The following is a 16,156-nucleotide window of genomic DNA, read 5'->3' on the forward strand; positions in this document are numbered from 1 at the left end:
GCCAGCAGTGGGCTCTTGAGGTGAAAAAGCTCAACAGTGTCCTGGGCTATATTGGGCAGAGCATTGACAGCAAGTTGAGGGAGAGGATGCTCAACCCTCAGTGGGACGCATCAGGGAGCTGGGTCCCTTTCTGGGCTCCCTAGTACAAAAGAGACATGGACATACTGGACCAAGATGCATGGAGGGCTATGATGCTCTTTAAGGGACTGGAGTATCTTAATAGGAGAAGAAGATGAGAGAGCTGGGAGTTTTATTAATATACATAAAACCTGATGGACAGCGTCATGAAGATGGAGACAGATGTTTCTTGTGGACTTGGCAATCCTGGGGTAACAATCTTTTCCAACCTAGCCGATTCTATGATGCTATGATTCAGTGGTGCAGAGCAATAGGACAAAAGGCTATGGGCACGATCCAAAATATGTGGAATTGCATCTGAACATTAGTAAAACCTTATTTGCACTGAGGGTGGTCAAACATTGGAACAAGTCACTCAGAGTGGAGTCCCACTCGTTGAGCTGCTAAAACTTCAGCTGGACGCAGCAGTCTCAACATAGCTTTCTGTTCATCTGAGGAGTGCCAGCCATAATCTCCAAGCAGCAAGCAGCCTTCCTTCTCTGTCACTGTGGATAATGCCACCATCCGGCCATATGCCCAGAACCTTGTTATCAGCTTCAACTCATACTTCTCTCTCAGATGCCACTTCACAGTTACACCCAAGCCTTGCAGAGCAATTCTGTATAACACAATTCAGGTAACACCTTTCTTGTCTATTTACCCATCTAGGTAAATCTCTTCTCTCAGGCTTTATCAGGCTGTATCTCAGGCTTTTATTGAACATCTTAATTACTGCAGAATCACTTTCATTTTTCATAGATGTAAATTTGCCCTGATGATATTCCCTGGACACAAAGGCCATTTTTCCAGATATAGCCTTGATTCCCCTTCCCCATTCATATCAAAACTAGGCCGTCTGCATCCAATCAAGCCACACAACCATTTTCCACAGTCCATGTGCTGGACTTTTAAATGAGTGCTTTTGTATTTTCTTCCATGCTGTTCCCCATAAATATCTACAAAATAACCTTGTTATTCTCTTCCTTTCTCTGCAGTAACACCTAGAAAGCAGGGACAAGGGCCAGGTCGCAGATGCTCTATTAGCATTGCCCGTCATATCGACTAGCACTTTCTTATTACATCCGTGGGTCTTCATCTGTCTGTCACTATCCATGGCTTCTTGATTTGTACTTAGATGTAAGTCATTTCATGCAGAGAATGTCTATGTTTCTAGAGTGCCTGGCACAGTAAAAAGGAGTCCTTGACTGGCACTGTAATGCAAATCGTCATTGTCAGATAATAAGAATAAACACAGATTAATAGTAGATGTGTTCTAAAGAAATCACTGAAATTCCAATTAGAAATACGTGCACAAGAAATATTACAACTGCCATAATTTGATTTTAAACAACAAAATATCATTAATACATCCCAGATACTGGAATTAGTACTTACTTTTTGTAGCAACCGTCTTAGAAAGATCTAGGAATAATCCATCAAATACTTCTTGTAGGATACAGTTCTAACCTGGACGTGTTATTCTCAGTCTACCTGCAAAAAGACAGAGACACACACACACAAATTAAATCAGTGTTTTCTTTAGTGATTTGTAACTTATTTGGTGTCCAAAATGGATTAAAAGCACCTGCTAACAGGTAGACAAGGCACATAAACCAGTCATCTATGCACATGTTGTTCGAGTGTAATATTGCATCAGTGTTGTACCAGGGTATACTTAGCCATCCCATGGAAATAAATGTATGTGTTAAATACAAAGTAAGGCTTTCTGTACAGCACATAGAATTAAATGCCTGCCCTTGGTTAACTATGCAAACATCCATCCCTTTGCCAAAAGAGTAATTTATCAGTTCCTCAGCTGTAGTTTCAAAGGTTTCCGCTTAACGTGGTAGTTCTTCCTTTCCTGTTGTGTGACTTTGCAGTCCTCAGAAGGTGAAAGGATTATTTTATTTATATGATTATCCCAAATATTTCCTTCCTTAAATCCTTCACCTTTATCAGAGTGAAATGACTGGGATCTTACACAGATGCTTCTCATCGTTTCTACTCACATCAGTAAATTCTGTCTTTTCCAAGTTGCTTGTGGTATTGAAAAGCCCCAATTTAAAAGCAAAGATTTTGACAAGATTGTGACAAACTTGTCACAAGCAGGAGGTTCAAAGAAAGTATAGCACAGCATTGGGGCTCCTCTTCTCTTACACCTCTTATTAGTCTATTAACCTCAAGTTCCCTCTCTTAGGTCCTTTCTGTGTTTCAGGAAGACAAAGTCCGATAGGGACTGGGGAGGTGGAGAAGAGACCACAGCAACTGCATGTGTGTAGTTTCACTGAAAGCCACATTTATCAGGGCCAGCAGCTTTCCCAGGCTACCCATTTTGCTTGATATTCATCTATTTTACATGCACTCTGGTGCACAAGGTCTTGCAGAATTGGAATAAAATAAGGAATGTGAATGAAGTGAACACACTATTATAGAGGTGGGCTTCCATGTCCTTCCTTGGCAACCTGTTTCTGCATATATGGTCTGAAACTCCATTGACCTTTTAATCTTGCCAGTTGTAAATGAATTTTGAATCCAAGCTGTCCACTGGAAAGGTGCAAAGGTCACCTTTAAATAGCTTCTCTGCTACATTGCCCTTTACTCCATGGTCCACATCCTCTGGCTTCCTCCCATTAATTCTGCTTCTTGAACAACTCTGCTTTCACTGATTGTGTCCTTATACAGATTATTTCTTCCCCACGTGTTTTGCGGAGCTGCATCTCATTTTGGCATTTCCTGCTTAAGGTTTCTAATCTCTCTATCTTCACTGATTTATGCAGTGCCTCCCAATTTGGATCATCTGTGATTTTAATTAACATGTACTCTTCCTGTCTTTTGGCTAATGAATGAAGATGTTTAAAGAAGACTGGACTCAAGACTGCTCCCTGATGTTCCCCCAGCTAGAAAACTCATGCGATTCAACACATTTCCATTTATTATCTCACTTTGCTAATGGCCCTGTGGATGGTTTTTAATCAACATCACAGGGTCCTTATCTAAGCCAATCTGAATTAATTTTGTGAGTATCCTCCCTCGCTGGTGTGCACTTCAACAAGAGGGAAAACAAAAGAACAAGAGGCCATTGCTCACCAAAAGGCTTTTCTGGGAGATTTGAAAATGAGGAGGAGGTGAGAATAAATGGTTCATTCTCCTCTCTCAGGACTCTGGTACACTCATGGTCCCCCACTGCCATAATATCTATACTTCTCTTAATTTTTAATGTATGTATTTTTAAACTACTTGTCAAGGTAGGGAAATGCTATTATTTCCACTTTTATGAATAAACTCCAGCACAGAGAGAATAAGGAGGTGGCCAGCTCTGCACTTTTAGCAGTCATGGTTACAAATTGAGAGGTTATGGTTGTTTTTGCATTTTCACCTCTGTGGATGCCTGCCTCTGTATCTCTGGGATGACTGAGCAAATGCACCATCAAAGGGATTTAATTTCATCTTTAAAACACAAAATAAATTAAGAAATAATGAAATCCATGCTTATGTCAGTATGCACATATCTATATCATGAAGACAGGCTGAGAAAGTTGGAGCTGTTCAGGGTGGAGAAGAGAAGCTGTATGAAGACCTCAGAGCAGCTTCCGGTGTCTGAAGGGGGCTATAAGGATGCTGGAGAGGGACTCTTCATTAGCGACTGTAGTGATAGGAAAAGGGGTGATGGGTTCAAGCTTGAACAGGGGAAGTTTAGGCTGGATATAAGGAAGAACTTCTTTACTGTGAGGGTGGTGAGGCCGTGGACCAGGTTGCCCAGAGAAGTGGTAAATGCCCCAATCCCTGGCAGCGTTCAAGGCCATGTTGGACAGAGCCTTGAGTGACATGGTCTAGTGTGAGGTGTCCCATTCTATGATCCTATGATTCTATGACCTGAATACCATTTTGAAAGACTGAGAGAAACTAGATGCAAAACGATGCCAAAACCAGTGAGCATCAGGCACCCAGAGCCCATAAATGCTTAATCCAGATCACAGGATATAGATTAAGACATAGAATGATATCCGCTGTAGATCTGCAAGTTATTTGGACACTTCCTTCTCTCTCAGTTGGGTGTTGAGATATTTCTGAAGACCTGGACCAAAATGCTTTCCATACTTTACACGAAGTTTGCACTGGGTTTGAACCCAGATCTGCCAAGCTTAAAATGTGCTCCCCACCTAAGGACGTCTCTCCTTTCCTATCAAGAGGATAATAATGTCATGTGATGGACATTTAAGCTCCAGTCAGTTTTATGACTACATTCTTTTGTTCCCCAGAAAATAGGATCTCACCCTGTCCACATGCACAACTCCCTCCACTGTCACCTCCCAATAAACAGTTTTAATGTGGCATTCACATTCCTTTTGGATGAAAATAAAAGGCCCCTTTCTGCTACAGGGCAAAGGATTAGGAAAGGCATTTGCAGTATGGACTTAACTTTATGGGGGTTACTTGTTTTCTGACATATTAACTGATGTTTCTGAATCAGCTCTGAACTATCCTAAAAACTTCAAGTTATGTGGGGTTTTTTTAATAAATTCCAGCAAGATTAAGAAAAAAAAGAGACAATTATGCCCTTTTCCCTCCCACCCCCCTCAAAATCAAAACTCATGGGGGAAAAAAAGAGAAGGAAGGAAAAAGAAGGAAAAGGACCAAATTTTTCCAGGAGCACCAGCAGCCATAAAGAAACTAATCATGAGCTAACAAATGATCTAAGGGAGCACAGAGGGAGGTAAAAGCATGAAGAAGACAATTAGGAAAACATTTGCAGGAGCAAACTTTATAAATACTCATTATAGTTTTTAAACACATGTCCAAATGAATAGGTGTTCTTGCTTCTGCCTTTTCCACTAATACATTTAGTGCAAAGACACAGAGGACTAAATGTTTGTCACCAATATCCTCCTCATGTGAGGAAATAATTACACAGTTTTTTTCTCTCTACAGTTTTAAACACAGCCAGGTTGGAAATGAATTGCCTTCGACTTGCTAAAAATAAGCATAAGAAACTTAATCTGAGTCCACCGCCGGTGCAATTTATACCATACACAACTTCAGTGAGGTGTAATTAGCAGTGCATTGCAGTAATTTATTATTGGTTTAAACAGCCTGAACAATCAGGACCTTCCAGCAAAATGGGAATATAGGAAGCTATGTGCCAGACATATTATTCTGGTTTATATTAATTCAGTTATTTTACCTTCGGTGCACATTCATCTATCCATACAATGCGAATGCTCCATTGAGAAGGATGCTGAATATTGAACCTTTGGCTCAATATGAAGTATGAACTCTGAAGCATAGCTGCAATAATACTTCCATTTGCATTATGATGATTAACATTCCTCTGAATAGGAAGCATCCAGTAATATTAATTGCAGAAAGAGTGAGATTCCAATTGTCATAAATCACTGTGCAGTGTAAAGCAAGCTCTCCAAAAACCTTATAGAAAAAAATAGGTTTTGTGTGGGTTTTAGAGTTAATTTCAACCTCATTTTCACCAGGCTTTCCCATTTGTGTCTGTTGACAAGACAGTAATTATGCTTTTCTCTTGATTAACACATACTTTTCAGTAAGGTCCCAAGCAGTTTTCACATGAAAGGCTGAATTCAACAGACCATGGTTTTTCTCATTACAGACTTAGCATTCACCCGTAGTTAATTTATCTCACAGATACTTCCTGTCTCATAGGAAGAAGGGTGGCCTTGACGCTAATGCTCTTGATTTGATCAGAAGTTTTCTCCACAGCAGTTGAAATGAATGCCTTTTCAAATATGATGATTATTGAATTCATTTAAAGAGTGAAAATAGAGGGGTAATGGTCGAATGGTATACAGTTTCTGTCCTTAAAGCTAAGGGAGATTGCACCTTACTCAAAACAATACCATCTCTAAATCTATACACACTTATCAAATCTTTATCTATATATTTATATCTTTGTATCAAGTCGACATTTCCCCCTTCATTACCATTTCTTTCCTCAACACTGAGCAAAATTGGCAATATTCATTGATGAATCAAAGCGAGCAACTTTGACATTTGGTACATCAGCTTTCATTCGTAACAGGCATACGATGCAGTGATTTATTTTGATGTATCACATTGTACCCTAAAGAGCATCCAAAAATAAAAATGCTTTCATTATAAGTGTTGTAAAAACCAGGGATCTGTATCAGGGACTACACACAAGGAGAGAATGATTTCTTGCCACCTGTGCTCTTTAATGCAGACTTTTGATGGTTGGATTGTTTTGGGGGTTGCTTGCTTGGGGGCTTTTTGGATATGTTATTTCCAAATGTATCATATATTCAAAAAGCAACTGAGGGGTCTAAGCAGTGTTCAGCCCTGGAAATAGCAGAGTTTTTCCTGGTAGCATGCTGCTTTGGGCCATCCCTGATTAACTCACAGTAGGTGAGATGCCCCTAAATTACTGCGGTACCAATTGAATTCCTAATGACAGTGTCCACTTTGCAACAACACCCCCCCTGAGATGGCAGTAATTAGTGCCATGCTCAACAGCACAAGAAATGGTCATAGATGACCTTGCTGCTGCTGGGAGGCTGAGGGAAGGAAGTAGATCGTAGACATGTTCTCACCAAAGATGTTAAGCCTAACTATGCATTTCTGGCCAGGAATACTGTATTCCCCATCTCTGTGCCTGATCTGAGGATGCTGCAAAGCAGTTAGACATGTTCTGTAGTCCACTTCATCCCCAAATAATGTTTTTAGCAGACGTTTACCATTAAGTCAAAGTTTAAGTCTTGCTGGTGTCAGCAGAGCTTCAATCTGTGCCTGAAGTCAAGTTCCTTCAGGGTGCCACAGCCAAATGGGGAGAGTCTGATGAGTTTGAGACACTCATGACCAGGATTAAATAAATAGATACATGCATAAACTGGTCACTGCTGTATGCTTCTCTCCATCTCTTTCTCCATTATCACCCTCTGCTGCAAGCAATGACTGGGGGTTTGCTGTCTAACACAGCAGCTAAGCAGGGTGAGGTGGGAAGCGGAGACAGCACATGTGGAAATGAGATGAAAATAATCCTCCCAAAAGAAGCCATGCTCACGGGATAACCTGTCATTATTTTGCTCCCCCATGGAGAACAGAAAGACATGGCTGATGTATTCAGAGATCATAGGCGTGTTCCAAAAGGCAGCAAATGAATGCAGAACAGAGTCTGCATTGGGTTCAGCAAAGTCAAAGGACATTTTTTCTCTAAAGCAGCACATTCCTTTGCAAGGACTGAAGCCCAACCACCACCACCTTTCTACAGCTACCTGAAAGGAGGTTGTAAAGAGATGAGGTCAGTCTCTTCTCCCAAGGAACAAGTGACAGGACAAGAGGAAATGGCCTCAAGCTGCACCAGGGGAGGTTTAGGTTGGATATTAAGAATTTTTTTGCCCCAAAAGGTTTGCCAAGCACTGGACCAGTCTGCCCAGGGCAGTGGTGGAGTCACCATCTCTGGAGCTATCGGAAAGACATGTAGATGTGGCAATTAGGGACATGGTTTAGTGCTGGACTTGGCAGTGCTGGGTTAACAGTTGGACTCAATGATCTTAAAGGTTTTTTCCAACTTAAATGATTCTTTTATTCTATAAACATGCTCCAGACCTGCACGTCGTCTCTTTTGATACCAACTTGACACCCCATGTAGAAACATTTATTGGCTTCAGCCTAATGTTTCATTGCTGACAATTAGTCATGATCTTCATCCACACAATGAGCCCTTGGTGGGGAATACATGTGGAAGATGGAGTTTAGAAAGGTAGGAGGAGATCCTTCATAACCAAACTGTATAACAGCTTACGAGATTTGCAAGGAAAGCCATCATCCCCAGACACTGATTCAGCAGGGAAAGAGTTAAAGCTTATTATCCATCCTTTTTCTGGGTAAAAAGGAAATAAGGGTAGACCATTAGAGGGAGGATGGAGAGTGCATCACTCTGGGGGAGGAACTACAGTAGCACTTAAGCCTGGAGAGCTACTCTTTCCCTAAGCACCTCTTTCTGCTCACACATCAAGTCAATTTTGAATCTCCTCAGCCAGGACAGCTCCCATCGAGTGTTTTGCACATCCTAATTGGTTCCAATTGTGTCCTAGGGGCCATTTCACAGCATTTTACCTCTGCTGTTATGTGGGTTTTTTAAGAAGGGTGAGGCTGGGTTTTAAGCAGTTTATAGAATCAGAAAAAAGCTGCACAGTGGAGGCTTCTCAGAATTAAGATAATTTTCTCAGTGTGTAACAATTTCAGTTGAAAAAATGGATTTCTGGGAAACGGCAGCACAAGTGAAGGATGGGGAATGTGTCCTGTTGAGCTCCAGCAGAATTATATTTTAAAGTTCATCAAAGAATTACTGCCCTGTGCCTTTTGTGGACCAAGCTCTTCTTCCTCCCTTGCTACCAGATCACCAGGTATGCTTTGTTCAAGAAGTCGACTTCAACATTCTACTCTTAAATCTGCCATATCTAAGTCTCATTTGCTTATATATATTTTGGTCATCACAGATTTAACCCAGCTAACTTTATATGTCTACATATTAATTATTAAGGATCTATCAATCTAGACTCACTTAGATGTCTAGTTTTTAGTTGCATAAATCAACAGTTAATGAGTCTCACCCCAAGTTGTTTTCTCACTGCAAATGAGTACCTTTCCTTCCAGCCAATAATTGTAATGTTGCCTTGATAAAGGCTAAGCAGCATTTCAGTAATGACTCTGTTCAAAACATCATTACAGTTGACCACAGTAATAAACCTCTTAATAACTTGTTTTACCAAGCCAGGAGAACTCAACAGAATATCCAGTTTTGGCCAACTGGAACAAAGAAACAGGGCACCTTCATCAGCCTGAAGTGCAGTGACCTCCTTTGAGTCGCTTCTTCTGTGGGAATTCAGTTCACTGAACATAGATTTCACATGGGCTGGGCAATTGTACCAGCACACAACAGCTTCTCTCTCACAGTTAAAGTTGCTCCTATACTTGCAGGGTTTAAAATTAATACACCCATCCGATCAGGTCTTGCAAAGCAGTTTAGAAAGCATACGTAAAACCTTTCTTTGGATCTTACCATTAAATTTGTTTTGAAATGCTCATAATCCATATCATTAAATTCAAAGCATTAAAATATGACTTTGTGCAACACCTCCAAAATAAATATTTTCCTGGACTACTGTGAAAGAAAGAAAAGAAAATGTCTTTTTTTGGCTTCTGGATCATTTTTTCAGCTACTCCTTTTTCAGTAGGAAACTGTTTTTTCTGTTGGGTTCATTTCATAAGTAAAAACATTTCTTCTGGCTTCTTCGAACTATATATTAAAAATGTCCTTGTAGAAGAAAGGATTTCTGTATTGCCTACAAAAGCATCACAGTGTGTATCCCAGTTCACAAGAGATACATCTATAATTGTTGCTCAATTGTTGTCCCTCTAACGGCTTCAGGTCTTTCAGCACAGACTTGACCAACAATAAAACATAATCTCACCATCAATACGCTTTCCGTTAATGCTGTTGAATGGAAGCAGCAATCTTCCCCTTTATCCGGTGCTGATCTATAATCCAAACCCCCTTCAAATGCTTTGCAAGGAAGGGTAATTGCTGCCTCTATTTTTTTTTGCCAGCGGATAGGTAAGCTGACATTGAGAAGTTTACAGGAGCACAGGTGTTGAGCTCAAGGATGGAAACCTTGACCCTAATAAAGGCTCTCAGTTGCGGACTGAGCTATGTGGAGTCCTCATTTCTTGTAGGCTATAAACACTCCTGACTATCACCTTATACATGCTATCTGGTCATTCTGTAGATTATTTGTACAGCTGAACTTTGACATAATTTTGTTTGAAAATGATGAGGAAAATTGCAACTTCCTTGCAGTGTTTTTATCCCATTTGCCACAGATAACACACGAAATCACCAATGAGACATTTGTGTTTTCATATTTCTTAAGAGCAGAATAAGCATAAGAAATGCCAGGCACCAATGATTAACAAGATTTACAAAGCAAAAGCTCCTAGTATAACCATTGGAACAAATTAATGGTACATGAAATAGGTATTAAATAATCTTTTAACATCTTTTTAAAAGCTGTTTTGTTCAGAAATTAAAACATAATGTAGCTGCTGGAGTGGATCAACAGGTAGATTGGGTTAGATAGTTCTGCACTGCTTGAAGGCACATTGTGCCTGAAACGTGCTGCTGAACCCACTCCTTAGTTTGTAATTGATTTACTGGTGTAAATCAACTGGTTGTTGCATTAGTAAGCCCAGTACTACGTGAACAGAGGGCAAGGACATTGTTCCTGAAGCTCAGTGCTTCTGGTTTGGGAGGATGCGCTCCTCACCATTGTCCCCTTGCTTTCTGGGGGTCTAATGCTGCTGGGGAGGTGTTGAGAAAGGAGTGAAGTTATTGTGGACCATGTAGGGACATCACATACTATCCCCTGTGCCTCTGTGGCAGCTTTTCTCCTCCAGCTCCCAGCTCCAGATCCCAATGGGATCACACCCTAACACATGACCAGTCCAAAGAGGTCATGGATAGTAGTGGTTCCCCTGGGACTAACCAAGGGTGCTTCTGACCTTGAGAGATGCCACCACAACCTGAGGCATATTCTGGGCTGGGAGGTCTGACACAATACTAAAGAAAGAGCTGCACCTTTCCAAACCAGCAACAAGAGGCTGTGTTGGATGTCCTAGCACATCCCAGATGGACCAAATCTTTGCCCCATCAGAGAACACATTCATAACTGTATCCTTTCTTTGCATCCCATCCCACTCTATGTCTACCCCATTGCTGCATGCTTAGTAGCCTGTCCTGCTGGCTATAATGCTGAGGCAAATGTAGGCATGCTGAGATGCCCTCTCTGGAAACCAGGGAAGAATTTGCCTCCTGCATTTAGGTGGCATATTGACATTTGAATGGCTTTAACGAGGGTTCCCACTGCAAAGGAGCAATCAAGGGTAGAGCTATGAAAAGGTTTCCATTTATGATGACAGGAGAGGTCTGTGGCCTCTGAATGCCCTTCTGTGCCTTCATTCCTTGTCCTGAAAGCCCCGGGTGAATAATTCAGATACTTCTGGAAAGTTCCAGGAATGAGGTGGTATTAAAAAAGTCAAAGCGTACACTTTAGTTATGTGGCTGGACATGCACATACAAATACATCTACATGTATCTACATAAACATGTATATACACAAGTAGTGAAATTTGCTATTATCAAAAGAACTACAAATACCAAGTGAGAGCTGCACAGCTGGAGACAGATTGACATATTGTACTGTGCTGTAATGACTCAGCACAGGAGTATTTAATTTCCTCCCAGAGGCAAAACGTCTCTCCTTCTCCACTGGAACGAACGGGGTGGCTGAGCAGCCTTTGCTTTTCAGTGATTGCATACTACGATACAAAGGGTTATAATTTAATGAGGAAGATGCTGTGGATCAGAATTGCAGCATTTTTCTTGATTTCCCTTAGAATAAGAGCAAAACAGGGCATTCAGGTATTAGCTATGCAGAATAACCCAAACCTCTGCACATTCACACCCAAATGAAAAGATCCCATTCTCTGCCAGAAACAACTTCTGTGTCATGGGAAAAGCCCCATCATAAACCTTTGTTTTAGACCTTTCTACTCAGTCCCTTAATAAAATGAGAACACACCCTCTGCCGAGTGCTGGGACTGCAAGAAGGAACCTGTTTAATGAGATGCCTCAACAGCCTCTCCACCAGACATGTCACAAGTATCTCTACAGCTGTGATTGTACCAGGAATAGTTCACTGGATCACTTTCTATAACCAGCCTCATTATCCTCCAACCCCTGCCCAGTTCATAATTTCTATAAAAATAACATTTCAATGTTCATAGAAAATCTGGAATTCTCTGATGGCAACAGCCACCCTCTCCAGGGTACCCCCTCAGGACAACACAATGAGCATTAAGGTTCGAATCTGAGATACTCTTCCTCATTTCATTATTTAATACACCTCACGGAGGGCTTGAAGCTAATGCTATCACCTTGAGCAGACTGATTGGATCTTTCCCTGCACAACAGAAGTTGAATAAAAGCAGAGGGCCCTCATGCATCCCCCTTGCCCACGCTGCATCTCTGCTCCCAGCCTTTCTGTCCCTCCTGACAACGCTGTGTACAGTGCACTGGCATTTTCCTGCCTATCACTAGATCTCCATCATTCTGTGAATGGGAACGACATTCCTTCACAGACCTACTTTTGTAAAGCAAACCTATATCCATAGGAGCAATTAACCCCCTGCTGTGAGTTTAGACACGCCAGCTCTACTGCAGCTGCTCTCTGTTGCCGGCACTAAATTTTCCTCAGTAGTGGATCAACGTGTTTAAACACTTTGATCTTCTTTATATCAGCAAAAAGATTTGAAAGCCTCCTGGATGAACAAGTTTTGTTGCGGGTACAACTCCATCTCACCCACCATTTCAACACTGACCTCAAACTTTTGTGCTTTATTTACTGGAGAGGCATCGTCTTTTGAAATGGCTTCTCACATCCTCTCAGAAAGACTTTCCCCCTCCTCAACACTGAGCTTAAGTAACGGTACTTCAAACAGCAGATAAGAGGCACAAAGGGGACTCAGTCTTATACACAGCAATTCAGAATCATCTTAATCTCCGTCACGCACTTTCTGATTTTCTGATTTTCTTTTTAATCTCCCGCAGCACAGTGTGCACCAAGCACAGCTGAGAACTTGCTATTTAAGCTGCCTGATTACTGTTACACTGTGAAAGCTTAACTAAGGTTTAGAATACATGAGCACAAATAAACTGAAGCGACGGAACACGCATCTCGGATGTGGGTACGGTTAGGGAGATGATGGGAGATAAGAGCTAGTGTCACCATCCTCTTGCTGATTCGTTGAGGCTTACCTCTCAAGGAGTGACAACTATGAGTGATGTGAAACTGATGAGTAGGAAAAAGCATGGGGTGACTGTCAGGCTTATTCCTTCAACCACTGCAGGATTACTGGTGTTCGTACTTTAATTCTCTGCCCCTTTGCACACCGTGGGGTTGGAACAGTGCGGGAATGGGGCATCCAACTCATATTAATGAAATTACTTCTCTGAGATTTGGACTGTTTTACCCCAAACTGACCTAATTTACTGTTGTGTAAAATATCACCTCCTGTGATAAAGGCAAGAGAGTTACACTGCTCAATAGAGCAGATGGGGGGGGGGGATATGAAGGAGAGACCTTATTGTGGCCTTTCACTTCTCAAAGAAGGTTTATAAGGAAGATGGGGACAGACCTTTTAGCAGGGCTTGTAGCAATAAGACAAAGAGTAATGGTTTTAAACTGAAAGAGGGGAGATTCAGTATAGCTATAAAGAAGAAATGTTTTAGGATGAGGGTAGCGAGACATTGGCACAGGGTGCCCAGAGAAGCTGCGGCTGCCCCATCCCTGGCAGTGCTCAAGGCCACGTTGGATGGGGCTTGGAGTAAGCTCCCCTAGTGGAAGGTGACCCTGCCCGTGGCAGGGGGCTGGAACTGCATGAGCTTTACAGTCCCTTCCAACCCAAACCATTCTGTAATTCTATGATCCTATATTGAACCTAGAGAGTTTGACATTACAACTTTCTGGATGTTAGGAGCAAATTAATAGGGCTGGACTCTTATCAAAATACTCAGAAATGCAGGCAAGGCATTTTCCCTCACCCCAGTACTTGGTGCTGGCAGTGGCGCAGAGCTCAGGAATAAACAGCACCATTAGAGAGGGTTTTTGCACAAAGATTTGCTCACGAGGTGTGATTTTAATACCACAAGCAATCAGAAGAGCTGATGGAGAGACAGATAACTGAGTCAATACTCAGGTGAAGGTTATTTCTGCTGTGGTTTGAGTGCTCCCACCCTGCACCGGCTGGTTTTATTACGCAGGTGGATGGAATGCGCTCTGCTCCATTTCCAAGGGAGCCACACAAGCCCGACGTAAATCAGTCAGCAAGTACCTTGAACCGCACATATTAGGAATGCAAGTGAGAGGAATTCCAACATGAAGCGTGTTTAGACAAAGAAGCAATTATGGCATGAGAGAAAAGGAGTGCAAAAACTTCATCTGGAACCAGGGACGGAGCACGGTAGCTCAGGGAGGTGGAAAGTCTGATTCTGTATTTATACAGCCTCGTAAATGGGGTGACTTTAATCTCGTGAATATGACATAGCAATATCTATTGGAAGTGAATGTCACAGACTGGTTCCCAGAAAGGATTTTGGAGACTGGTCTTCTAATATTCATACAGTTCAGAGAGCTGGATTCTGGTCTCATTTACAAAGGGTCTGCCCAGGTGTGCTTTTATGGATGTCAATGGAGTTACACAGTGCAATGCAGAATTGAGTAAAATAGTAGCTAAATACCTTGTACTTTCATTGCAGAAGAAGGAGGAGAGAACAAAGTGGTTCATATCACTGCATGCTGCAAGTTTGACCATAAAACCCCATTCCCAGTGGCTCAGCACCTGTTTAGATAAATGGCTTACTTGAAATCCACAATACGGTAGAGCTTGCACATTTATCCATATGGCACTAACATGAACTGCCAGCTGTGGCCAGGCATCCAATATGTTCTCTCTCCATCTATGACATATGAAACCATATGGAATCATCTATCCATTAGGAAGAGATCATTTTCAGACAGGAAGGCTTCCTGACACAATTATTAGCTGTGGCGTTCTTGACCAGGAACAGGCTGAAATAGGCAGGAAACAAAAAGGGGCTTATGTTGTCTTAAGAGGTCATGTGAAGAATTTTCTGTTCTTAAATCATCTTTCAAGCTGGTCCATTTTGCCAAAAGAGAGTGCCTTTTATCTCTCAGCTTCATGTCATTCCACTGCATGGGTTGCTGTTCTCTCAACCCATCCCTGTGATGAGTGATCATGGTGCATGAGGGCTACTGCTCTCCCCTGAGTTCGGGTTTGATTTGGGCCAGCAGACAGGTACGTGACTTGCCGGGAACAATCTGGTTTAGGAGCAACTGCTGCAAATGCTATTCACAAGCAAGTGGTCCCAGAACTGGGACTCAACTGTATTTCCTTCCTAAGTGATGTGCTCTTTGCACATGCTGTTGGTTTCAAGCTGAACCACAGCTAAACACTGTATATCAGCATAAAATCAAAGGAAAACAGTGACAAACCAGAGTCATTGGCTGAATTTAATAATATCTTTATTGAGACAGAAAATCCTATTAAGGCAGTTCGCCTGCTCTCCATCTGGAATAACTCAATTACTCTTGATTTGCACCAATGCAAATGAGATGAGAATCTGCCCCCAGAACACTTGCTAGCTATGCTCATTGACATGATCAGAAGTACAGTGTTGCCTATAATCAGCCCTGGTTTACCTCTAATGGATATAAGCAGAGACAAGAGCCTCAGGCATTTCAAGCTCTGTAGTGAACAGCCCGTCCCTGTGTGCCAGTAGAGTATGCAGATGATGTGCCGAGAATCTGGGAAGCTTCTTTTGGAAACTGTGTGACCCAAAATGAGTTTAAAATCCAGACATGTTTCTTAAAAGTAGCACTCAGATATTGGACCTCTCCCCCCACATGCATTGTACCTCTCCTAAACTTAAATGAGGGAGACTTAGGATGGATAGAAGGAAGAAGTTCTTTGTGACGGTGGTAAGGCGCTGGCACAGGGTGCCCAGAGAAGCTGTGACCGCCCCATCCCTGGCAGTGTTCAAGGCCAGGTTGGACAGTCTTGGAACAACCTGCTCTAGAGGAAGGTGCTCCTGCCCATGGCAGGGGGCTGGAAGTGGGTGAGCTTTAAGGTCCCTTCCAATACAACCCATTCAGTATCTCAAAAGACAGTTGCCCAAAGTGCAGACTTTGTAAAGTAATCACTTGCTATCTCCTGTTTAACACAGCAATGTCCCATCTCCAGTCCTTTTTTTCCCCTTAGTAGCTGGTCACTACTGGAAGGATCTAGTTAACAAGTTTTGTACTGCCTCTTGTCATATCGTATTCTGGAAAAGACAGATTGATGACTGCTTGCAGTCCACCACAGCCCACAGTTAGGGCAGTAAATGGGAAGCCAGGAAAAAAGACAAAATATG

General features: G+C 42.0%; 1 protein-coding gene across 11 annotated transcripts in view; it reads right to left on the reverse strand.

Annotated features, from left to right (window-relative positions):
* TENM4 (teneurin transmembrane protein 4) overlaps nucleotides 1-16,156 on the reverse strand; it is a 755,231-nt gene that overhangs the window by 410,425 nt on the left and 328,650 nt on the right. For all 11 annotated transcript variants that reach the window (XM_057408504.1, XM_057408506.1, XM_057408511.1 and 8 more), the window contains one exon: nucleotides 1,513-1,608. The gene's annotated coding sequence lies outside the window, so the exon portion shown is untranslated. The remainder of the gene's footprint in view (nucleotides 1-1,512; nucleotides 1,609-16,156) is intronic.

Source organism: Pezoporus wallicus, unplaced genomic scaffold, assembly GCF_028554395.1.
Source record: "Pezoporus wallicus isolate ANWC-B61680 ecotype Strahan unplaced genomic scaffold, APGP_CSIRO_Pwel_v1 contig_7461, whole genome shotgun sequence".
Taxonomy (NCBI): Eukaryota; Metazoa; Chordata; class Aves; order Psittaciformes; family Psittacidae; genus Pezoporus; species Pezoporus wallicus.